Raw genomic sequence first — 26,663 nt, forward strand, 5'->3', positions numbered from 1 at the left:
AGGGAGGGGAGAGGGAGGAAAGCTTTTCGGCCAGTGTTAGGAGTGACACCCGGCACCGGGAGGAGGGAGGTCCTTCGGCCAGGGCTAGCAGCAGCAACCGGCACCGGCACAAGGAAGGGGGGAAGCCTTTCGACCAGGGTTAGGTGGGGGTCTGGGGGGGGGTATAGACTTTTGGCATAAACACTTGAATAATTTAATGCTGGAATGCTGCTGCAATGTGCAAGGTGCTTGTGCAGGTTGCTGTGAACTGGCCAGAATATGCTGCATGTTTCATTTTCCAGTCTCAGCCCATAGTGTGTCCCTCGTTACCCTGGCAACCTGATCTTTTTGGTGCAGATCTTAGGCTCCACCCCCAAAGCTAAAAGACAGGCTAGGCAGCGCAAAAATTAACAATTCAAACGGGGAAAGTTGGATGATTTTTTTTGCCGTATTTGGGCCCCCAAAAAACGGGTGTAACTCTTGAAGTACGCCAAAAAATGGTTTAGGGGAAAATTGAGCCAAGTGCTGTAAGAAGCTGCTGGTCTCAAACTTCATTCAACAAAATGACTTCCACGAATACAATCATCGTCAAAATGCATGTGTGGACAGTGGGTAAAGATTGGATATGATGCCCCAATCGTTCAATGTCCTGTTGAACCTCACTGTCTCAGCTCACATAATAAAGATTGATGATTTGGATGATTTCCTGGCAGGCTGTAGTAACCATGGAGCAAAAGACATCAGTTTCCGGGGAGAAGGAGAGAAAACTATATATTGAGGAGGGAGAAAAGTGAAAATTTATTCTAAACTAAATCACCTCCCTGTTAAAATTCCTGATGTGGTATTAATAAACTGGCAGTTGGCGAGGGGAATTTTTTGACATATAACTATCAAACTTTAAAATTTTTCATTAAACAATTACTCATTTAACAATAGAAGTTTTCAATTAACAATAAAAATGGAAGATACTTGAAATATACAACTGGTCCTCAGTATCTGAAGAAAGAGTAAAATAGACAGCCTGACAAGTTTAGTCTGTACGTCGGGATTTAAGAACACCTGCTAAATATTATTTACAAGATCTGAAGGTATCTTCCCTCTGTAAAGGTCATGGCCAGTGGAACATAAAATAAAACCTCCTGTACAACGTCTCAGTGGTCTACCTTTCACCTTGTAAAATGATTCTGACACTATTCTCTTAGGTAACAGAAAAGAAGTGGGAAAGCACGATAAAAATCCAACTCTACAATTAACTGTGTCCTTTTTTTCCATTACTAAATGTCAAGCTAGCAGCAAGGGTTATTTTCAAACTGTGAATAGCTTCTCCAGTTCTTCCCTTCCCCTACTGTGTACAATAAAGAACTTCAGTTTTATGATCTCTGATTCCTCAGGTAAAGTTAAAGTACTAACTGGAAAACATGAAAAGCTGAACTTTTTCAGGCGTCATTTGAAAGAAGCCAGAAATACAGATTGAAGGTGATGACTTGCTGAGGAGTAATCAGGAGAGGGGCCGACGAGAGTTGGGCACCGTCACACAGGACAGGAAACAGAAACAAACAAAACCTAAGATGTAGATTACCACCTTTATTGAACCCAAAATGACCAATTTCAGCCAGGCCAATAGGTGCATTGCTATGGGAAAAGAGGAAGATCAGTCAGAGTGAGCACCATCGCATACCACTCTCTTGCAGCTCCTCAAATTCAGTTTTACAGCAACAGTAGCATAGGCCCGGGAGCAGATTATCCACCCTGCCACCTTGGCTAGATATGGTAGCCTTGATGTTCCTGCAGAATGCCGCTGTTAATTTGGCAGAGCAGGCTTTGTGCTTGCCCGACTGTCATGGCACTGATCCAGCAAATGACCTTGTGATCAGCCTAATGTAAGTGTTTATTGCTGGGCTTCTACTGGGATGTCCGCTCATGCTGGGGAACTTCCCACCAGGAGGCTGTAAACCACTGCTGATGCAGGATTGCAGCAGCTTAAAGGGTGGTCTGCCACCTGTGGCCCCTAAACATCCTGACAAAATCTGCCAGTGAGGGAGAGAATGCAGAGATAGTTCCACAGCCAATTATACTCCCTGCAGTGCTTCTTTGAATTCTTAAATGGCCTCTGCTGTTGTCTACAGGTATTGTTAGAATCCATTGCTGCTTGGGTAATGGTAACGGAAAATGTGACATATGATCATTGTTGTTTAGTTTGAGTCTGTATGTCCACTGGTGCTTCCAGGGGCTGCCATCACTTTTGGTGGAAAATACTCCTGGCTTTAAAATGGTCAGCGATTCAGTGGTGCGGGTCCCTCTCCGATTTTCCCACCCCCATCTCCCTCATTATTGTCACCGAATGGGGTGCAATTCTACTTGCTGTATTGCAGGAAACACAAGGGAGGAAAAAGAAAAAAAAGTGAAATCTGAACTTCAGTAATAAAAAACAGAATGAGTGACTCCAGGAAACTCTCAGTCTCTCATTACAGTGTTATAGAAAGAGACCTGGTTGCAAATATTAACAGTAAAAGATGTGTTATATTGAGGGAGGGAGGGGAGAGGCAGCTGGAGGAAGTTGGAGTAAAAAGAGATAAACAACCAAAAGAAAGTAGGGTGATAAAATAAAATGGAGGGCTCAAAAATTCAAAAATATATATGACAAAAATACCTCTCTCATGCAACAGTTATTATGGCCACCGTAACTCACAGAGGGTGTTTCTGTTTTAATGATCTCTACCTAAAATTCGAGAATAAATCACGTACAACCACACGAGCTCTCTACTGGAGGTAGTTTTGTAAGAATATTTACTCAGAGAATAATTGAACATCATGAGTGTCCAGGCGATACTTGTCAGCAGCACTCTAGGCTCCCGTTATTGTGATAAGTTAAGCAAATGCTTCCAACCAGCTGCCACCAACTGAATCAATAACAGCTCATCAGGAACTGGTACGGGGGGAGATTGCCATATATAGGATTGTGCCTTTGGTTTAGAACAGAGCCAGTGGGGGCTGGTTTTACCAGACATTCTTCCCACAATACATCACCATGCTCAGAGCAGCAAGTTTAAGCAAACATGCATCTCAGGTCATTACTACATATTTATATTGTTTGGCTATCGTAAGTATATATTTTATTTAAAAGGGACACCAACTAATTAAGTAATTACGATGAAATATTTCTAAATGGAGATTTCTACATATGAGTACTGACAGAATTAAACATTTAATGCTGGCAATGATAATGACACTATGTTTGAGCTGTCTTGCCAGTTAGGCTGCACTCGCATAGCATCACACACTGTCACAGACACATTACAGCTTACTTGCCAATAAAGTTGTGCTTCAGTGCTATGTGGCAGTGATTGGAACAATCTTAGCAGATCCGATAAAAGGAGGACAATGCTTAGCGAGTTCCACAAGCACATTCATTAGGACCATCAATGTGTGGGGGTAAGAAGATAAACTGTGGCACTATAACATTAACAGCCGAGATATGTGTAACATTATTTTTTCGTAGGTCTGTAGGAACTGAAGAAGGATTTAAAAATAAAATTTCCTAGCCCCAGAAGTTATACAGATACCAACACTCCTGCAGCAAAGGCCAGCAGAGGGAACAGGTGGCTTATGTACTTTCACTCCTGACTGTTGCCATTTGCTCCTTGGCTACTGCCAATCATGTCATTACAACTCAGAGATGAGCAGGAAGGTCACATGAACCTCATTCCTATGAAAACGTTAATACCATCGTAAAAGAAGGCACTGGGAAGAAAGCTTTTAACTAGCATATAGAATAATCCAGCATCAACTGTGAAGCAAAGAATCTTTAAAAGTTTTTTAATGAGGCTTTATACCAACCATTAAGTGCAACACCAGTCGTTACTCAAAGCAGACCGTAGGCGTGCAGCATTAGACATTTAACTGTTTAAAATGATGCATTTTTTAAAAACTTTCCCGAAATGCATGATGTTTGAAATCACATTTAAAATACGCCGGAGTAAGGCATTGCTCTGGTCCCTATGCACAAAGCCACCACAGCAATTCTTGCTCTGATGTTTTTGTTACTTGTTTTCAGGATGACGTGGGCAAGGCTGTATTTATTACCTATCCCGAGTTACCTTGGGGGGCCTTCTCCTTAAACTACAGCCATCCTTGTGGTGATGGTCCTTTGACAATGGTGTTGGAAGGGATATCCAGGATTTTGACCCAGCTGTGATGGAAGATATGCGTCCAAGCCAGGATGATGTATGACTTAGAGGTGACAGTGTCCCCATGATGTTGCTGCTTTTGTCCTTTTTGGTGATAGAGGTCGCAGGACTGGGAGATGTTTTCAAAGTAGCTTGACAGGTTGCTGTCGTGAATCTTATAGCACATACTGCAGCTGCAGAGTTTCAATAGTGGAAGAGGTGATGATCAGAGCAGACAGCTTTGTCCTAGAGGGAGTTTTGTTATGATTGCACCCAGTCAGGAGTGTAGTCCATCATCTGCTGCTCTGTAAACTATCAAATTAATTTTAACTGTGGTGACAACTATTTCTAGCCTATATATCCCAAGATTGATATCATTATCATCATCACAGGCGGTCCCTCGAACGAGGATGACTCGCTTCCACATGAGTTCACATATGTTTCAATGAAGAACCCGATGTTCCAGTCCTGAACACCAATTGAGGTGCTGGACGATGCCTGTGCATGGATTTTTTTAACATGTGGTGACCGTTGCACATCAGCCATCTCACAGGCTTGATAGAACTAGGCCTTTATCCAGTGGCAAGGGTTAACCAGGATGACTGGAGATCTGCTCTGCTGCACGGACCTAGTGCGCACACATATCAGAGCGGCCAATAAAGGCCCAGCAGCATCGGAGAGGCGGGAGTGTGAGCAGTGGGAGTCCAGGGATGTCGGAGCGGCCTATAAAGGCCCAGCAGCGTCGGAGAGGCAGGAGTACAAGCAGCGGGAGTCCGGGGACATCGGAGCGACCTATAAAGGCCCAGCAGAGTCGGAGAGGTGGGAGTGTGATCAGCGGGAGTCCGGGGACGTCGGAGCGGCCTATAAAGGCCAGCCGGTGCAGCTGCAGCAGGGACAGAAGGCAAAAAAGAAGTAGAAAGAAATTGAAAGGTGATGTCACAGCCAAGAGGGTAAGTGACTGGTTGGTGATTGGTGAGTAGTTTTTCTTTTCCTTTATTAGTAGGTAACCTTTAGCCAAATTAAGTTAATCTAGGGGTTGAGTCATGGCAGGAGAGCTCAGACACGTGTTATGCTCCTCCTGTACTAGGTGGGAAGTCAGGGACGCTCCCAGTGTCCCTGACGACAACATGTGCAGGAAGTGCATTCATCTGCAGCACCTGACAGACCGCATTGTGACACTGGAGCTGTGGGTGGATTTACTCTGGAGCATCCGCGATGCTGAGGATATCGTGAATAACACGTTCAGTGAGTTGGTCAGACCGCAGGTAGAGGTTACACAGGCAGATAGGGGATGGGTGACCAACAGGAAGAGCAGTGCAAGGAAGGTAGTGCAGGGGTCCCCTGCGGTCATCCCCCTGCAAAACCGATACACCACTTTGAGTACTGTTGAGGGGGATGACTCATCAGGGGAGGGCAGCAGCAGCCAAGTTCATGGCACTGTGGGTGGCTCTGCTGCACAGGAGAGCAGGAAAAAGAATGGGAGAGCTATAGTGATAGGGGATTCAATTGTAAGGGGAATAGATACACGTTTCTGCGGCCGCAATCGAGACTCCAGGATGGAATGTTGCCTCCCTGGTGCAAGGGTCAAGGATGTATCGGAGCGGGTGCAAGACATTCTGAAAAGGGAGGGTGAACAGCCAGCTGTTGTGGTGCATATAGGTACCAACGATATAGGTAAAAAACGGGTTGAAGTCCTACAAGACGAATTTAGGGAGCTAGGAGCTAAATTAAAAAGTAGGACCTCAAAAGTAGTAATCTCAGGATTGCTACCAGTGCCATGTGCTAGTCAGAGTAGGAATCGCAGGATAGCTCAGATGAATACGTGGTTTGAGCAGTGGTGCAGAGGGGAGGGATTCAAATTCCTGGGACATTGGAACCGGTTCTGGGGGAGGTGGGACCAGTACAAACCGGACAGTCTGCACCTGGGCAGGACCGGAACCAATGCAGGAAGAAAGTTCCCGATGTTGGGGAAGTCCAGAGCCAGGGGACATAGTCTAAGGATAAGGGGTAAGCCATTTAGGACTGAGATGAGGAGAAACTTCTTCACTCAGAGTTGTTAACCTGTGGAATTCCCTACCGCAGAGAGTTGTTGATGCCAGTTCATTGGATATATTCAAGAGGGAGTTCGATATACTGCTTACGGCTAAAGGGATCAAGGGGTATGGAGAGAAAGCAGGAAAGAGGTACTGAGGTGAATGATCAGCCATGATCTAATTGAATGGTGGTGCAGGCTCGAAGTGCCGAATGGCCTACTCCTGCACCTATTTTCCATGTTTCTATGTTTCTATTTCGCAGTGTTGTCTGGTCCGTGGTGCCCCAGGGATCTCGGCTCTTCTGGGCCCCGTACCCTCATTTGCCGCACCTTTTCCCACGATGTTCCAGGGCCCGGCGCTCCAGCTCTATTTATAGCCCCGACCTGTGATGGTGTTCTCACACAGGTCGGAGTGGCTCATGATTGATAAGTGTTGTGTTGACTTACATGTAAAATGGATCCAATTTAATTTTCATTTTTGAGGTGATTATCCAAATGTTAACAGATTTTAATGATCGTGTAGTAAACCCCAGTTATTTTTGAGACAATACATTTTAAAAATAGCACTCTCAATGCAGTATGTTGAATCGAGTTTGCACACAGAACATATGTGCCACTCTCTGTGTGGGACACAAGTAAATGGACAGAGCATCATCAAATAACTCAATTACACTAGAGGTTAAATCCAGTTCGGATCACATTGCTGTGAACTCAACTAATTCCCGCTAGCATGGAAACTGTACCCTCTTGCTAAACCAAAATTGTGGGACCATTTCAAACCTACAGTTTGACCCCTGCACAGTATTGCATAGGAAAAACAGATAGGAAATGTAAGTTTGAATCTTGCCCAAGCCTAGATTTTAAAAATCGAGCGCCAGAAATCTTTAAAAAAAAGCAGCAAGTGCTGAAAATGTACAGTAGGTCAATTAATGTTTGAAACATTAACCTATCTTTATCTTTTGGATTTTGAGTAGCCTGCTGTGTATCTCCAACATTTTCTGTTTTATTTGCAATCTGCAATTTAATTTTACTTAGCAGACAATTATATTTAGTAGCAGGAGCTGGACATTTTTAATTCAAAGTAATGGAGAAAAATGACTTCTGCAGTTTACACTGTGCAATTTGTAGCCGTTGTAATCCCTCACCTGAGACACAGGTAGGAGTGGTTCTGTCATATTCTTTGGCCCCAATACATACGGAGAGGCGGGAAGGGAACGGGGGAGCACGGTAGTGGGGAGGGGAAAACTGAAAATGCCGGGAACGTGGAGGTCCTGCTAAATTTAACAGCAGGACATCATTATCATTTTTTGTTCAGTTTCTCGCCCGACAGCAAGCCAGGTTGATAGACTGACTGGCAGGAAAACCATCGGTATAAGGCCACAGCCGGGAAGCGTTGGCGACGTTCCCTGGCACTTGGAAAAGATTGCGGGTTGAAGGGAGAGGAGTCAGTCCAGCAATCAGGAGCGAGGTAAAGATTATGGTGCAGAAGGCTCGGGATTATGGGTTTGAGGGGGAAGGGGTTGGCTGAATGTGGGGCAGAGAAGAGGACGCAATTGGCAGAAGGTTTGTTTGAGGGGATGGTGTTGGGAGCACTCCTCCCCCTTCTGGCTCAGAAGCAGTGCTATAAAAAGCACTTACATTCTGGAGCCAGTACCTCCCATCTCCATTTAGCTACCAGGTTTCCCGAGCCCTGGCAAGCCCATCTGGCAACTGTTAAATTTAAATCAGGCTCTCATCTACACTGTGAGAGCCTGATTTAAATATTATAATGAAGTGTCTCGTCTCTCCAAGACAGGACACAGAGGGGTCAAAATTGCCCCCTTTTTTAAGGCCTGTTACCGCCTCTGAGATGTGCTAATAGGACAGTAAGGTCTTTCCATCTGGGGGCAGGCGGAGGGTCTGACCCATCCACAATTTCCCCTGGACCGGGGCCGGCGGCAATGGGTTTCTGCTGCGCCCGTCTTTCCAACCCCCTCCCTGCGGGGGGAAATGTCCCACGGGTACACGGTCGACACCAGCGGCGTGTGAATCTGCTGGTGGTGGCTGGGCACTACGGCCGGCCTGAAAGGGGAGGGAGTACCGCCGTGGCTGCAATTTTGTTTTAATTGTCGTCCGACTCCTGAGTTGGCCCAACAAAGACGGCCATTGGTTTGGCCGGGCTGCAAACAGGCAAGCCAGCACCTCCTCTTGGGTGCCGAGCTGCTGGCCCAGCTAAACCCCTTCCTGGTGACCCAGTGGGCACAATGGAGGTCTCACTAGGCTTGCAGCGTCCCTCTTGTTTAAGTGAAGGGGAGGGACGTTGTAACGTGTCACCGTCATAGAAACATAGAAAATAGGTGCAGGAGTAGGCCATTCGGCCCTTCTAGCCTGCACCGCCATTCAATGAGTTCATGGCTGAACATGCAACTTCAGTACCCCATTCCTGCTTTCTCGCCATACCCCTTGATCCCCCTAGTAGTAAGGACTTCATCGAACTCCTTTTTAAATATATTTAGTGAATTGGCCTCAACAACTTTCTGTGGTAGAGAATTCCACAGGTTCACCACTCTCTGGGTGAAGAAGTTTCTCCTCATCTCGGTCCTAAATGGCTTACCCCTTATCCTTAGACTGTGACCCCTGGTTCTGGACTTCCCCAACATTGGGAACATTCTTCCTGCATCTAACCTGTCTAAACCCATCAGAATTGTAAACATTTCTATGAGATCCCCTCTCATTCTTCTGAACTCCAGTGAATACAAGCCCAGTTGATCCAGTCTTTCTTGATAGGTCAGTCCCGCCATCCCGGGAATCAGTCTGGTGAACCTTCGCTGCACTCCCTCAATAGCAAATATATCCTCCCTCAGATTAGGTGACCAAAACTGCACATACTACTCAAGGTGTGGTCTCACCAAGGCCCTGTACAACTGCAATAAGACCTCCCTGCTCCTATACTCAAATCACCTCGCTATGAAGGCCAACATGCCATTTGCTTTCTTAACCGCCTGCTTTACCTGCATGCCAACCTTCAAATACTGATGTACCATGACACCCAGGTCTTGTTGCAGCTCCCCTTTTCCTAATCTGTCACCATAATAGTCTGTCTCTCTGTTTTTACCACCAAAGTGGATAACCTCACATTTATCCACATCATACTTCAGCTGCCATGCATTTGCCCACTCACCTAACCTATCCAAGTCACTCTGCAGCCTCATAGCATCCTCCTCGCAGCTCACACTGCCACCCAACTTAGTGTCATGCTGACATGCTCAGTGCAGCGTTAAATGACACTGCCCGCCTTCTGCCCTGCTCCCTGTAATGTCCGAGAGCACCAGGAGGTCTCCCAAAATAAAAAGTCCCGAATTTCGCTCCATTCTCTGCCCCATCTCTACGGGTGCTAAGTCTACAGTTAATTCAAATTATCCGCCCCAAACAGGGTGGAGGGCAGTTTCGGTCCTAGACATGCCACGCAACCTCGTACTGCAAAAATGGTGACAGGCCCGGACATGGCAAGTTGTAGTCACGTTTCGCGATTTAACATTTTTAACCCCCTCACCGACTCTCTCCCGTCTGTCCCGTCTGTCCTGGAAGGGTTTTTATAATCCCCTTTATTTCTGAAAAATGATTATTTTACATTCATTTTGAGTCCCTTCAACTCTCTTACAATCACTAGTTAAAATTATTGGGGATAATTTGCCACAAAGCTAATGTCAGTTTAAGCATTAGAAAACTGGGGAATTCTGTATCGTTTCACAATTAAAAACAAACTGCCTTTATAAATCGCCCCAGTTTAGTAAAAAAATTTTACTTCAACGTTACATACAGAGCAAAATATGCTTTGTTTTAAATATGCAATTCGTCTATTTTACTTTGACAATGGCTCAATGCATTTATTAAAAAATATCAAAAGTTTGTTCTTTGGACAGGAAGTAATTGCTGCTAGGCCATGGTTAAGTATTGATGGAAGGTCAACACAATGCTATGAACTAGATTTTATTTGCGTCAGCAATTCTAATGACACAAAGCAATTCCATGTGACATCGGACAAAAATTCATTTTTTGTTTGGTAACACTGAGCAAGAGGTCATGTCACTCCATTAATATTAATAGCATAATTGACATTCATTTCCAGCATGCTTTAGACTTGATGCCAGAATTATGAATGGTAGGGATAAACAGCCAAGCATGAGGCCTTAAAAATAAAGGGACCTTTCCTGTCCAGATACAGAACAAGGCACAATAAAAAGTAGAAAAACTGCTGCTGTTAAGAACCTGAGGATGCGAGTTTCAAATTTTCTTTTCCATTTAAATGTAGTTTTAATTGCAGCAGCTCCCCACAGCTTTGCTGCCTCTGGTATGGTTGATTTCAATGGTGCACAAAGTAGGCCAGTGCATTACCGCAAATTATTTTTCATTAAGTTGCCACTGCTTCTCTAATTGGTCTACAGCACAACTTTTTCCAGGGAAGCCCGGAACCCATACCAATTTGAGTCAGAGGCCTGCAATTTTCTGAAACCTTAAACCGAATCAAAGGTGTCAGGCCAATTTCCGGCGCAAAAAATCAAAGAATTCGGGCTGAAGTGACTTACGCTTAATTTTACACAATGCTTGAATTTTCTCCATCTTTTGCGCCGACTCAGTAAGATTGCTGCTAAGCATAGGATGTGTACCTTAACTCCATTTACCTGCCTTTGCTGCACATACCTTTATACCCTTACCTAAGTAAAATCTATTGATCTCAGTCTTGAAAACCTCCTCTGCTTATTAACATTGGACTAGGGTTTTTCCCCTAAGACGATATTTGGATACAGAGCTCACTCTCTTTCTCATTTGCTCACAGTTGCTCTTCAATTGACCAATACATTTTTTATTCAAACTTTTCATCAAAGTGTAGCCATTTAGATTTCCAGCAGTCCGCTACTATAGCAATGGGGATGGGTTCAGGAGCAAATGAGCTCTTTCAGCCATTTATTGCCCAGAACAAAAAGTACTGGTTGATTGCTTAGCTCATATTGGTGGATTCTGTATCTAGATCATCTATTTAATAAAAAAGACTTGCATTTATATCGTGCCTTTCATGACCTCAGGAATGCTCAAAGTGCTTTCATGCCAATGACCTACTTTTGAGGTATAAGCACTGTTGTAATAGACTCTAACAGTCTTTTTAAGTAAGCAATTAGTGATGTCCCTAATTAAGTGTTCTATATCGAAATAGCCTGCTTCACAAATCTTAAAAGTCTGGCTTTGAATATAACCTTAGAGGTATCTCTCATATTTAAAGTTGCTTTCATAATGTTCTTCAGCTGCCAGCTTCCACAGCTAAATGAAACATAGAAACATAGAAATTTACAGCGCAGAAGGAGGCCATTTTGCCCCATTGTGTCCATGCCGGCCGACAAAGAGCCACACGGCCATTGGTCAGCAGCCCTGAAGGATTACATATAAACCTATGAACACTGATGGAAACGTAAAGAGCAACCAGCCCAACCAGTCCGCCTCACACAACTGCGACACCCCTTATACTGAAACATTCTACAATCCACCCCAAATGGAGCCATGTGATGCCCTGGGAGAGGCAAAAACCAGATAAAAACCTAGGCCAATTTAGCGAAAAAGAAATCTGGGAAAATTCCTCTCCGACCCATCCAGGCGATTGAAACTAGTCCAGGAGATCACCCTGGCCGTATTCAATTCCTTGTAGTACTTACCATTAATACTGCATCGGCCAACAAAAGGTCATCCAGTCTAATCCCAATTACCAGCTCTAGGTCCGTAACCCTGCAGGTTACGGCACTTTATCCAACCATCTCTTAAAAGTGGTGAGGGTTTCTGCATCCACCACTCTTCCAGGCAATGAGTTCCGAATCCCCACAACTCTCTGCGTAAAGAAGCCCCCCCTCAAATCCCCTCTAAACCTTCCATCAACCACCTTAAAACTATGCCCCCTCATAATAGACCCCTCCAGGAATGGAAATAGGCCCTTACTCTTCACTATGTCCAGGCCCCTCAATAATTTGTATACCTCAATGAGGTCTCCTCTCAACCCCCTCTGTTCCAATGAGAACAAATCCAGCCTATCCAATCTGTCCTCATAACTAAGATTCTCCATTCCAGGCCGCATCCTAGTAAATCTCCTCTGCACCCTCTCTAGTGCAATCACGTCCTTCCTATAATATGGTGACCAGAACTGCACTCAGTACTCCAGCTGTGGCCTAACCAAAGTATTATACAATTTAAGCATAACTTCCCTGCTCTTATATTCTATGCCTCGGCCAATAAAGGCAAGCATTCCGTATGTCTTCTTAACCACCTTATCCACCTGACCTGCTACTTTCAGGGATCTGTGGATAAGCACTTCAAGGTCCCTTTGTTCATCTACACTATTAAGTGGCCTACCACTTAATGTGTATACCCTTTCCTTATTAGCCCTCCCAAAGTGCATCACCTCACACTTCTCTGAATTAAATTCCATTCACCATTGCTCTGCCCACCTGACCAGCAGATTGATATCCTCCTGCAGCCCATGATTTTCCTCTTCATTATCAACCACACAGCCAATTTTAGTGTCGTCTGCAAACTTCTTAATCATACTCCCTATATTCAAATCTAAATCGTTGATATATACCACAAAAAGCAAGGGACCCAGCACTGAGCCCTGCGGAACCCCACTGGAAACATCCTTCCAGTCACAAAGCATCCATCAATCATTACCCTTTGCTTCCTGCCTCCAAGCCAATTTTGGATCCAACTTGCCACTTTGCCCTGTATCCCATGGACTTTAACCTTCTTGACCAGTCTACCATGTGGGACCTAATCGAAAGCTTTGCTAAAGTTTGCTAATTAATATACACTACATCGTACACACTACCCTCATCGACCCTCTTGGTTATCTCCTCAAAAAATTCAATCAGGTTAGTCAAACATGATCTTCCCTTAACAAATCTGTGCTGACTGTCCCTAATTAATCCTTGCCTTTCCAAATGTAGATTTATCCTGTCTTTCAGGATTTTTTCCAATAATTTTCCCACCACTGAGGTTAGGCTGACAGGCCTGTAATTACTCAGCCTATCCTTTTCTCCCTTCTTAAACAAGGGTACTACATTAGCAGTCCTCCAATCTTCTGGCACCATGCCCAAATCCAAAGTGGACTGATAAATGATGTTCAAGGCCTCTGCTAGTTCCTCTTTTACTTCGCTCAACAGCCTGGAATGCTTTTCATCCGGGCCTGGGGACTTATCTACTTTCAAAGCTGCTAAACCCCTTAATACTTCGTCTCTCATTATATTTATTTCATCCAGAATATCCCACTCCTCCTCGATAGCAGTATCGGCATTGCCCCTTTCCTTTGTGAAAACAGATGCAAAGTATTTGTTATGAAGATAAACTTAGCAGATTCTTTTAAGACTGGCTGCCCAGAAGGCCTTTTTTCTAACTGAGTCTTCCTGACTACTGGCAGTCTTCTTGGAGCCAGTAAACACAATCAGAGTATCATAGAATGGTTACAGCACAGAAGGAAGCCATTCGGCCCGTCAAACCCATGCCAGCTCTCTCCAAGAACACTTCAGCTTGTCCCACTCCCCCGCCCCTATGACAATGGAAGTCTATTTTAACCTAACTTGCTAGACTGGAATCCTACAGGATTGGATGGAACGCCGGTTTGACAGCCCGCCCAATATTGCTCCCCACTGACTTCAACAGAGAGTTTAAATGGGGCGTTGTGTAAAACCAGCATTGCCCCCAATCCAGTCACTTTCCCAATGGGCGGTTTAGGCTAAAATTGCTCCCAACGTGATGATGCCAGGACGCTGCGCATACGCACACATACACATTGGCCAAACCATCGCGGCCAATCTCCATGTGTATGAAATTAAGAGCTCTGTAGGGCAGCTCGCTTACGAGTGGACACATTTTTTTGGAAGAGTACTGAATCCTGAGTCAATTCATGATGGATGCTGGGAAGAAAAATACTTCATGTTTGATCCTTCTTTCATTAAATAATTTACAGATCAGCTGAGTGAAAAATGCTGCTTGTGTTGGCAGGAAGCACGAACTCCAGGGAAACACAGACACGTTATCAGCTCACTGCATTGCAGTCCACCTGCACAAAGCATAACAAAGGCTGCTGAACCTGTACTCACAGGTGGCCAGGCAATGGTAGTCAGAGGCTCACGGAGAAGATCACCTTCACTATTTTGTTACTTAATATGAAATAAATCATAAATAATACAAGAAAATGAAATTACTGGTATTTTAATAGATTATTTACACTGAAAAAAATGATTTCACTCTCCAGAATACCATCAAATGGAGGAAACAGACCAGCTGCAGTTTTCACTGGGTGGTGATTGCTTTTAGAGTTGTTAGTCAATCAGGAGGTGACATTCGAATCATAGACGACTGGCAGACTGCATTCATGGGTTGATTGACAGCTCGGTAGGTAAATAAATATAACAAACTCTATCACGCTATTGTTCAGAAAAGGGAGCTCTATTCTGTATTGACCTAAGTAAAACTTTAAAGTTAAATAAATGGAATCACCATCGTTAACATTTTCCAGCTGCGGGAACTTTTTCAACAAAAAAAACTTGATTTTTTTTCTATTTCTTCCCCTCTCTCTTGAATGGGTACAGTTCCACAGGGGAGCAGAAACCTTAGCTACTTTAGTGAGCTAGCCAAATCGTCATGTGTGAGCCCAGACAGTGAGTGTTGACAAGCTCATCTACATGGGAGCTACCATAACTGTGTGATAATGTCTTCATTGATTCCCCCGTGTGGACTTTCCAGGCCAGGGTCAATAGATAGCAATCAGGAAACTGGAAGTAGATTGTTTTCTCCATTTAATATTATTCTTGGGTGTGCCACGGAGTGAAATAATAAAACATCTGGAGTTTTGCAGCTTAAATAATCCATAAAAGTACCAGTAATTTCATTTTTTTCATATTAGTTACGACTTATTTCATTTTATGTGACAAAATGTTGACTTCGTAAGCCTCTGAACATCACTGCCTTGCCACATGTTAATGTACATTCTGTAGCCTTGCTTATGTTTTGTGCAGAATGCTTTGTTGTGTCTCGCCCAGAAGTGCCAGTGCTAGTTGTGGTGCCCCTTCTGTTGCCACGACTGAGTCCAGATAGTGAATTTTCCAACCGGCAGAAATGGTCCCAGGAAATAGGTGGAGGGGAAAGAGATAGCCAGGGCTTACTGAGCTCACTGGGTCTGTACTCGAACTGACACTGCACTGTTTTTCTCATTGCATCGCTCATATAGAACATGTGAGAGTTTCATGCCTGATGCATAATCTGTGTTAATGAAAGCATTACTACATTACAACAGTGACTACACTTCAAAAAGTACTTCATTGGTTGTAAAGTGTTTTGGGACGTCTGGTGGCTGTGAAAGGCGCTATGTAAATACAATTCTTTCTTTTTTCTTATTTCTTTTCAATGCAGTTTATTAGAAGTTTAATTTGCCACATTTCAGGTGGAGATCCCAACCGTGGATAGTGAGTGCTAAAGGTCAGCAACATTATTGCGTTTAGGGTGGAAGCTGTTAAAGGTACTATTTGAATGAACATCCTCAAGACATTCCAAAGAGCTTCACATGCCATGATTACTTTTTGAAGTGCAGTGTTATGTAGAGCACTCGGTTTGCTCAAAGAAAGGTCCCACAAATAGAATTGAGATAAATCACCAGTTAATCTGATTTTGGTGGTGTTGGTTGAGGGATGAATATTGGCCAAGACACTGGGAGAACTCCCTGCTCTTCTTCAAATAGTGCTTTGGGATTATTAACATCTACCAGAACAGGCAGTTGGGTCTTCAGTTTAATGTGTCATCAATCAGATGGGACCTACAACAGTGCAGCGAGCCTTCCTTACTGCACTGAAGCCTCAGCCTAGATTGCATGTTCAAGTCTTTCAGGGAGGCTTGAACCCACAACCTCTAACTCGTAGGTTGTCGTGTTATCAACTGAGCCAAGCTGACGCAGAGACATTGGGGTCAAAATTGGCTTTCGCTGCAGCAGTAGCCTTTCCAGGCCCGGACATTCTGTGCAGAAGTCCTGCCTCGGAAGCAAAATTGGGGTTACCGCCCCTCACAGGAAGTGGAGTGCAATGTCGCACGCTCCACTTCGTGATGGGGCGGTATCCTGGATGCTGCTCGGGTGGGATCGGCAGCGCTACGTGACTTCTCCACATAGCACTGGTGCGTTTCAACGCTCCTCCCCTCTGTTAAAGGAGAGCGCCGCTACACACTCAGTAGGGCCTCTGATTCCTCCACTGGGTCACGAGGGCAGCATGGTGCCATGGCCTCAGCCCAACACCCAGATGAAGTGCTGGGCTGCACGATGACGGCTCGGACCACATTACAGAGCAGCAAGACGGAGCATTCAAGTAGGAAGGGATATGGGTCTGTGAATAAAAAAGAGCTACTGTACAGATTTAGGTTGTGTGCACCTCTTCCAGGTGGTCCTGTACTGAACAAAAAGTGTCCACATTTTAAAATATTTAAACAGTATCTTCTGATTTAGTACATAACCACATGCAGTGTTCTGATTCTTCCAGAGTTAGATGTGAAAATGGATTTCATCCCATGCCGCTCATGACAGTAATGGAGAGTTACTGCACCAAGCTGGGTGGATGACTCAAAGAAAAGAGAAGCGGATCTCCATTAAAGTCAAGGCTTGTCCAAATCTAGCAGTGACTTTATGAAAAGATTGTAACTTGTAAAGTTAATGGATAACTTTCAGTGCCATTCTCATCTGGGGAGTCTCATCTGTTGGGAGCGCGCATATAGGCATGCGTTGTGCATGATTTTCTGAGCATTGGTTTGATGTTGTGCCCAGCGTGTGCTCAAATTTCCAATATGTGCTCCTGCCGGGCAAGACTTCACAACAAGGCCCCTCTAGAACCCACATCAAATGAGACTAAACTAAACCTCATCCGGACCTGCATAGCTCCAGCTTCTAATTCTCCTCGAGGTCGGGTGGATGGGGAATCGGAATGTGCTACGTAATGTGGATTGCCATAGCATTTTGAAGGCTCGAACAAAATCTTGAGTTTCCGTGATTCATTGCCACAAAAAAAATAGCTTTTGTCTTTACCTATGCAGCACGCCAGTTCTGTTTCGGAAAGAAAAAGAATGAAGGGACAAATGGTTATTTTCTAACAACTACAGCTGTATTAAAATTAATTACACAAATGTCAAAGATTTAAAAGAATTATATTCTTGACAAAATGGCTAGAAAAGTAGTCTCTCAGTTATTTTGGATGCTGTGGTTATTTAATGATCTCTTCATAGTAATAATTTTGTTCTGCAAATCAGCATTTATTTCTTTCAGAAACGTTTGACAGAATTTGCTATTAAAATTGAACATTTCAATTTAAACTAAGCTTGCAATGGTGGAAGGGTTTCAAGGCTGCCGTCAAAGTTTAATACTAATCTCTCGATATCTTAGCTGCTTTTTACATTGACATTTATAAAAACCTTGGCATCTAATTCCATGAGTCAATGTACATGTACATGCCTCCAGTATGATTCTTTTGTGCATAATGTATTTTATTGCATTGCAAAATCAAAAGAAAATAACTTTAATGTTCCCATACTAGAAATCTGAAAGCAGTTGAAGGAAAGCACCATTTAAATAAAACTAATTGTAAGATGTCAAAAGTTGCACAAAGATAGGTCTTGAGATGATGTAATTTATTCATATGTGTATATATATATAAATATAAATATATATATATATATATATATATATATTGTGTTGGAACATAATCCAGCTTCTGGTTTAAGAAACAATGGCAGACTTTATTCAATGCAGATACAATAAAGGTTCATATAGGGTACCATTTTGAAGATCAGCATCAAAGGCTTTTTCAGTTGCTATCTCTAAGTGAGCAAATATATTATAGAAATTTTTGGAGCGTTTCAGATCTTGTTGGTTTTAGTTTTCTCTAACCCAAAGTCTCAGAAACTGTTAATACCAGCCCTGCCCCAGGCGACATCATCCGATAACATAACATCAGGCTCCATGTGTACGCTGACAACACCCAGCTCTACCTCACCGCAACCTCTCTCAGTCCCTGCATTGTCTCTGATTTGTCACGCTGCTTGTGTGATATTCAGTCCTGGATGAGCAGAAATTTCCTCCAGTTAAATATTGGGAAGATCGATGCCATTGTCTTCGGCCCACACCACAAACTCTGTTCTCTAGCCACCGGCTCCATCCCTCATCATGGTTACTGCCTGAAGCTGAACCAGACTGTTCACAAACTTGGCATCCTATTTGACCCTGAGATAAGCTTCTGATCACATATCCGCTCCATCACCAAGACCGCCTACTTCCACCTCCGTAACATCGTCTGTCTCCGCCCCTGCCTCAGCTCATCTGCTGCTGAAACCCGCATCCATGCCTTTGTTACCTACAGACTTGATTATTCCTCCAATCTTCCACCCTTCATAAACCTGAACTCATCCAAAACTCTGTTGCGCGTATCCAAACTCGCACCAAGTCTCATTCACCCATCAGCCCTATGCTCACTGACGTTTGTTGGCTGCTGGTCTGGCAAAGCTTCGATTTGAAAATTCTCACCATTATTTTCAAATCCTGCCATAGCCTCACTTCTCCCTACCTCTGTAACCTCCTCCAGCCCTACAACCCTCTGAAATCTCTGCGGCTCCTCCAATTCTAGCCTCCTGTGCATTCCCAATTTTAATCGCACCACCATTAGTGGCTGTGCCTTCAGCTGCCTGGGCCCTACGCTTTGAAATTCCCTCCGTAAACCTCTGCACCTCTCTATTGCTCTCTCTTCATTTAAGACACTCCTAAAAACCTACCTCTTTGACCAAGTTTTTGGTCATCTGTCCTACTATCTTCTTATGCGGCTCAGTGTCAAATTTTGTTTGATAACACTTCTGTGAAGTGCCTTGGGACATTTCACTATGGTAAGGTGCTATATAAATGCAAGCTGTTGTTGTTGTCTAAGCTAGAGTCCCACTGACTGGTAAAACTTTCCATTTTGAACTTTACACATTTTCCGGCACTATCTAAGTGTTGTTTCTTCAAAGAAAGAGTAGGACTGACAGGATGCTGGACTGTACCCATAATTTTCTACAGTGCTAATCTCAACCAGGTTTCACAAAGCAGCCAGTGAAGGTGAGAACCTTCCACTCCATGGGGATAGGGAAACATGAATCATTATTGCATGCCTTGTGGAGGCCTTGTTGGGGCAGTGTTGGCAGGAATTTTGGAGTAACTTGCCGCAGATCGCGAACATCAACAACCTGGAAGCAAATGGAAAAAAGTAACCAGTAATGGGCAGAGAGGATTATTACATGTTATAATTGACATGGTGAGGTGCAATAGTACAGTGATCATCATAAAAGGACCTTCAACTCTACTTGTTTTTGGTCTTTAATTCCTGTCACATCTGTTCTGCTGAGTGAATGAACAGCTGTAATATTCACCCCAGGCAATGTTCCAATGAAAATTGAATCCATTCAGTAGCAAGCAGCATTGTATCATCTTATTACAGTTATTATGAGATTATAGAAAACACATTCACATAGTCTGGTACTTCACAGGAACTTCCTCTCCTTCAGGTATGGTTTCAACTTTTAGGTACCATATGCTGGGCTGCATAAATAGATATTATCCCAATGATGGTTATATGTCTTTGTGCAGGAATGTCACATCATATATTCCTATAACAGCATCCAGGATCCACATTAGTGCCCTTTTCCATGAAAGTAATTGCACGAACAAAATAATAAGAATTCACGCAATTTATCTTTGAAACAATAATTTGAAAATATAATGGAGGAGAATATCCTGGAGTAGGGCATCTCATGACATGCCCCATTAGTTAAACTTTTTCCCTCACTCTCAGCTTGAAAATATTTTGCGTTGAAAATTTCCGGAAATGTGAGCAGATCTGACATTAGGACCTTGGTAAATGATGAGATCAACAGTCTTCAACCAATGAGATTTAAGAATTGAGATAGAGCAGAGAAAAAAATGGAGATGGAAATAATGTGAACTAGAGTCAAATCAGACACAGAAAGAAAAATAGAGTGAAAGAAAAACTGGATTAAGAGAGAGAAAAAAGCGACAGAAAGGAAAAGTATGAAAAAAACATTTTAAACTGAAAATGTTAAAAATTTCTAGCAACAATTTACTACCTACAGGAATGAGACTCCACAGTTTCAATTGCTCCCTTTCTGGGCTGAAGAGTTTGAATGGCATTTCAAGAACACAAATCTCCTTATTAAAAGTGTCCACATGCTGTTAAGTACCAGCCCTAACTTTCTGCAGCAAGTTTAATTTGTAATTAATGAGCAAATGCAGAAATTTCATGACACTTGCGGGGAGGTTGACGGCGAGATCCCGTTTTCAAGAGGCAAATGGCAGAGCGGTGCAAATCATCCAGCAATTTGTGGCAATTCACAACTCACAGGGTATCTCTTCATCAATAAAAATAGCTGGACATAACAGTGTACACATTAAACTCACTGTTATTTTTCTAGCAAATTCTAGTACATTATATGTGAAATACAATGTTCAAGGCAATTTTTAAAAGGGTCCAAAAGTTACTTTGTTTCAAACATCCAAATCCCTCTCCACTTCCCCAGTTTGCCCCATCCCATTGGATAGACACACTATCCCCATTCAACTCCCTACATTTCACAGAGACACACTACTTCTTTAACTCTCCCAGTTCATTCATCTCCCTCTCCCCCCTCAATTCAACCTGGCACTTCCCTGTCTCCTCCAACCATGTTTAAGCTGGAACTCTTCTTCCAACCTCTCCATTTATACTGGCACTCTTCTTCCTGCTGCAACCCCTGCTGTTCACATTGCCCTTTTCAGCCCCCTGCCCTCTTCGGTTTGAGCTGGCACTCGTTCCCTTGCCTTCTCAGTTAATTCTGGCTCTGTTGTCCACCACCCACCAAAGCACCATGCTTAGCTTCTTCCCTCTCCTTCTCCCCAAAGAACATTCCCACCATCTTCCCCTTTCCCATTACGCTTCATTATCACCTATCAATGATTCCCTGCCCTCCACTGCCGTCCATGCTCTCTTACACTTTCCCCCTTCATTGCCAATGGTTTCTTTATTTCCTTTCAACAACAACTTGCATTTATACAGTCTCTTCTCCTTCCTTGATGTCTATTTCAATTTCCCTCAACGTCAGTCCTCCCTGAATGTTTGGTTTTAATTGATTTTCTCTCCGGGTTATTTTATTTCTTGGGTGCTGCTGCTTGAAGAAGCTTTGGTTGCTGGATACTGTAGATAGGAACTCCTGTTCTCACAGAAAGGCTCACCTACAGTATGAAACAACTGCAATCACTTTGATCAGTGGCCGGACTCTCACAGAAGCGGCACTGAGAGGAGAGCAGCTCGATGCCTTCTTGATATTTTCAGCAAATGCTGATACACAGACTGGACACCAGAAAAGCTGGTGGTCGGTGTGAAATACTGGTTGCTATGTATGCTCCACTCATGCACATGCTTAATATTTCTCTCTAATCTTCACTCATACCAGTGTATTGACCCAGAATTCCAGCAACTGAGTTTTGCTAGACTATTTGGAAATTTGCTAGACTATAACTAAAGCTGGGAGTGAGCAGCCCTTGCAACTTGATACCATCTCAATAATCATTCTTTTGGTGGCCTGGGTATTTAATATGCAGTGAAATCATGCTTAAGAGATTCCAAACCAAGCTACTGAGATAGTCACACAGGTAGGAATTCTGATTATCTGATATCTAATGCATACTCTCCCCATGTAAGTAAACAGCCTACTTACCTAACTCTAGAGAGTTTAGACACAAGTTGGAAAGAACCGATGATTAAGCACCCTGGAGTATTGCTGAAGTACAACCATCTAAACCTGCACAGGTTCCCAGCACAGAGCTCTGTTAAGCTTCCCATCGCATGTCCAGCTGGGACCACCCTGTTTGTAGGCCAAGCGGAGAGAGTCCTCGACGTGAGTGGCAAGTCTACCCCTCCAGGTCCTATTAATAAGCAAGGACGGCTGGTTAATCAGCAACTGTGCCAAGAGTGTACTGCAGGCCATGGATTGCATGCCAGCAGCTGATTAATCTAGACCCTCGTGCGAAGGGATTTGGCAATGAAACGTGCCCACCGTGAAGCTGACTCATTTCTATAACAACACTTAAAAGGCAATTTTCCAGAAGCACAGATCAAAAATTCTAACACATGTTGTTCATGATTTTCATACCATTTAAATTAATGGTCAGAAAATCCTGTGCAATATGTGCAATACGTGCTGTCACCAGGTGAGATTTCCACAACCGGGATTGCAAAGTCAGAAAAATAGCCCTTCAGTGTAAAAAGGAAGCAAATATTTAAATCTCATCCAAAGGGAAGTTTGCATTCCAGTAAATGATCCTGTTCAGGTTGAAATATTCTGCAGTGGAAAGACATACATGAGTTAAATAACTTTTTTTATGGGTATAAACCTCAACTTATTTAAATATTTGCATAATTCATTTAAATAATATTAATTCACAGTGAGTCACATTGAGCCCGTTTTTTGAATCTTTAAATATTGTACACAAAACCTTAATGCCTGTTAACTGAAAGAATGATGGGCAATTATGCAGTGTTTGGGGACCATATATGGAACTGCTATTTATACTATGGATCTGCATGTTATTTTACCAGTCCCCAGAGATAGTTCGCATCAGTGAAAATAATCCAGAAATGGCATAAGAAATAGCAGTTGATAAGTGGATCTGCATCAATGGAATAGATCATTGCAGCAATGTAGAGTGGATCGACAGTTGTCTGTATTCAAATTATCCACCTTCTTGCTTATGTGTGAAATTATTTGTGGAACTCGGGACAGAAGAAAGAAGACTTGGATTTATATAGCACCTTTCACAACCACTGGATGTTTCAAAGCACTTTACAGCCAGTGAAGTACTTTTGGAGTGTAGTCACTGTTGTAGTACAGTGTACACAGCAGAAGTGAATGCTTCTACTGTGTGCAGCTTACTGATCTTCACACTGATTTTAGTCACTCCAGACCTTAGCTGCGCCTTCCATTTTAGTCATAGCATTGGGCGCTTGTGATACGGGGAGAGTCTGGCAGAGTCTGGAGGAGGAGACACTTGGGTCAGAGACCCTTTAACAGAGTAGAGTCCTGGTGAGAGGTGGGTGGTCTGAGCTTGTGATGTGGTCCTGCTCTTTTTCTGAGCTTGTGATTGACAGATTCAAAGCATTCCACTTCCAGTTTCTGTATACATTTCCGATCTGCTCTACCTGCAGCTTTATTTTAAACGTCATTTCTCAAGATTTTCTGTACAAGGACTTCTTTTGTGTATTTTCACTGCCCCTCCCCACCCCCCATTTGCATATTCTATTGTCCTTTCTCACGCGTTTACTACTTTGGCACTGATGGGCTCTGATATTTACTTGAAGAGAACAGGGATGTGGGGGCTGTGGGGAGGTGGGGGGCGGGGGCTGATTTCCAGGTGGGAAGTACGGGTTTCTTGGACATCCTGCAGGATTTAATTGTAGGATGTCTCATACATTTTTTCTGGAGGTGTCCCACCCAACAGCCTGATTGCCAGGCTGGCTGCCTGTTGGGCAGGAAAGCAGGTAAGGAGTGGGCACCAGGTAAGTAGGGGGGTGTTCACAGATCCCGGGGGTGGGGGTGGATGAGAGTTCACGGGGTTTGGGGGGGGGTCGGAGATCGTGGGGCAGGGATGGGGGTGGGGTGGTGTTGGTTGGAGATCAAGGTGGGGTTGGTTGGAGATCGGGTGGAGGTGTCAGAGATCACGGGGCAGGGGTGGAGTGGTGAAGATTGGGGTGGGATTGTTAGAGATTGCAGGGGGTTTCGGGATTATGGTGGGGGCGGGGGGGTTGGAGATTGGTGGGGGCAATGGTGGGACAGATCATGCAGAGTGAAACAGGTAAGCTTGTTGGGCCTGGAGGAAACACTCCTGCTCCTCCTGGCCCATAAGCAGTGCTGCAAATACAATTACCTCTCGAATCCAGCCCTCCTCACCTCCTTTAACCCGCCGGAATTCCCAAGCCCCGGGAAACTCATTCGGCATTAAAAATAAAACACCTTTTAAAATGAAGGCCGCAGCCTCCTGAGAGTGGATTGGTCTCCCGCTCCCTCAGCCTGCCTGTTAAAACTGGAAGTGGGTGGGTTGTATTGTGTTCCTAACACAGATGAGACTGCACACAGGGAGGTTAAAGTAACAGTGACCTCAGTCTTTATTAAGAGACTCCAGAGTAAGGAACAGGCCTTAGGGGCCGGCTTATATACAGTGCTCCCAAGGAATGCTGGGATCCCTTGGGACTTCAGCGGATGCGCTCCCTGGTGGTGGAACATGGGAGTGCATGCTTTACAGATACACAACATCACTCCCCCCGCAAAGTCAAAGTGAAAACTATTTACAAGGTGAGGCGGTCGGGAGCCTTTCTTTCCCTGGTGGACCGCCTCGGTACAAATGTCTGTTCTGGTGCGTTGGCTGTGCCCTCGTTGGGCAGGTGTGTTGTTGGCCCTGAAGGGCTGCTGGGTGAGCCTGGCCTTGATGGGCTGTTGGGCGTGATGGGTTTGATTTCCTGGTCCGGGGTAGTGTCATTGATCCTCTGGGTGTGTGTTGTGGGCTCGAAAAAGGTGATGTCTGCTGTGGGTTGTTCAGGGCAGTCTGTGAACTGCAGCCTTGTTTGGTCCAGGTGATTTCTGCAAATTTTTCCATTGTCTAGTTTGACTACAAACACCCTACTCCCTTCTTTAGCTATCACCGTGCCCATGATCCACTTGGGACCATGTCCATAGTTTAGCACATACACAGGGTCATTCAGATCAATTTCCCGTGACACAGTGGCGCGACCATCATATACATTTTGTTGCTGTCGCCTGCTCTCTACCTGACCATGCAGGTTGGGGTGAACCAGCGAGAGTCTGGTTTAAGTGTCCTTTTCATGAGTAGCTTAGCCGGGGGCACCTCTGTGAGTTAATGGGGTCTCGTGCGGTACTGAGCAGTAGTCGGGACAGGCAGGTTTGGAGTGAGCCTTCTGTGACTCGTTTGAGGCTCTGTTTGATTGTTTGTACTGCCCGCTCTGCCTGCCCATTGGAGGCTGGTTTAAACGGAACCGAGGTGACATGTTTGATCCCATTGCGGGTCATGAATTCTTTAAATTCGCCACTGGTGAAACATGGCCCGTTGTCACTGATCAGTGTGTCAGGCAGGCCGTGGGTGGCAAACATGGCCCTCAGGCTTTCAATGGTGGCGTTGGCAGTGCTTCCCGACATTATTTCACATTCAATCCATTTTGAAAAAGCATCCACCACCACCAGGAATATTTTACCAAGAAACGGGTCTGCATAGTCGACATGGATCCTTGACCATGGTCTGGAGGGCCAGGACCACAAACTTAGTGGTGCCTCTCTGGGTGCGTTGCTCAACTGAGCACACACGCTGCATTGCCATACACAAGACTCTAAGTCAGAGTCGATACCGGGCCACCACACATGGGATCTGGCTATCGCTTTCATCATTACTATACCCGGGTGTGTGCTGTGGAGATCCGAGATGAACGTCTCCCTGCCCTTTTTGGGTAGCACTACGTGGTTACCCCACAACAGGCAGTCTGCCTGAATGGACAGCTCGTCCTTTCGCTGCTGGAACGGCTTGATTAGCTCTTGCATTTCAATGGGGATGCTGGCCCAGCTCCCATGCAGTACACTTTTTTTTTCTCGGGACAGCAGAGGATCTTGGCTGGTCCAAGTCCTAATCTGGTGGGCCGTGACAGGTGATTTATCATTTTCAAACGCTTCCATGACCATCAACAAGTCTGCGGGCTGCGCCACCATCAACAAGTTTGCAGGCTGTGCCATTTCCACCCCCGTGGTGGGCAATGGTAGCCGACTGAGAGCATCCGCACAGTTCTTGGTGCCTGGCCTGTGGCGGATGGTATAGTTATACGCTGATAGCGCGAGTGCCCACCTTTGTATGCGGGCTGAGGCATTAGTATTTATCCCCTTGTTTTCAGCGAACAGGGATATGAGGGGCTTGTGATCGGTTTCCAGCTCAAATTTGAGGCCAAACAGTTACTAATGCATTTTCTTTACCCCGAACACACACGCTAATGCCTCTTTCTCAATCATGCTGTAGGCCCTCTCGGCCTTAGACAAACTCCTGGAGGCATAGGCGATAGGTTGCAACTTCCCTGCAACGTTAGTTTGTTGTAATACACACCTGACTCCGTACGACGACGCATCACATGCTAGCTCCAATCTTTTACACTGGTTATACAACACAAGCAGCTTGTTGGAGCATAAAATGTTTCTGGCTTTCTCAAAAGCAATTACTTGTTTTTTTTCCCCATACCCAGTTCTCACCTTTATGCAATAACACATGTAGGGGCTCTAAGAGGGTGATTAACCCCAGTAGGAAGTTACCAAAATAGTTGAGGAGTCCCAGGAACGACCGCAGCTCCGTGACGTTCTGTGGCCTGGGCGCATTC

Source organism: Pristiophorus japonicus, chromosome 7 (assembly GCF_044704955.1).
Source record: "Pristiophorus japonicus isolate sPriJap1 chromosome 7, sPriJap1.hap1, whole genome shotgun sequence".
NCBI lineage: Eukaryota > Metazoa > Chordata > Chondrichthyes > Pristiophoridae > Pristiophorus > Pristiophorus japonicus.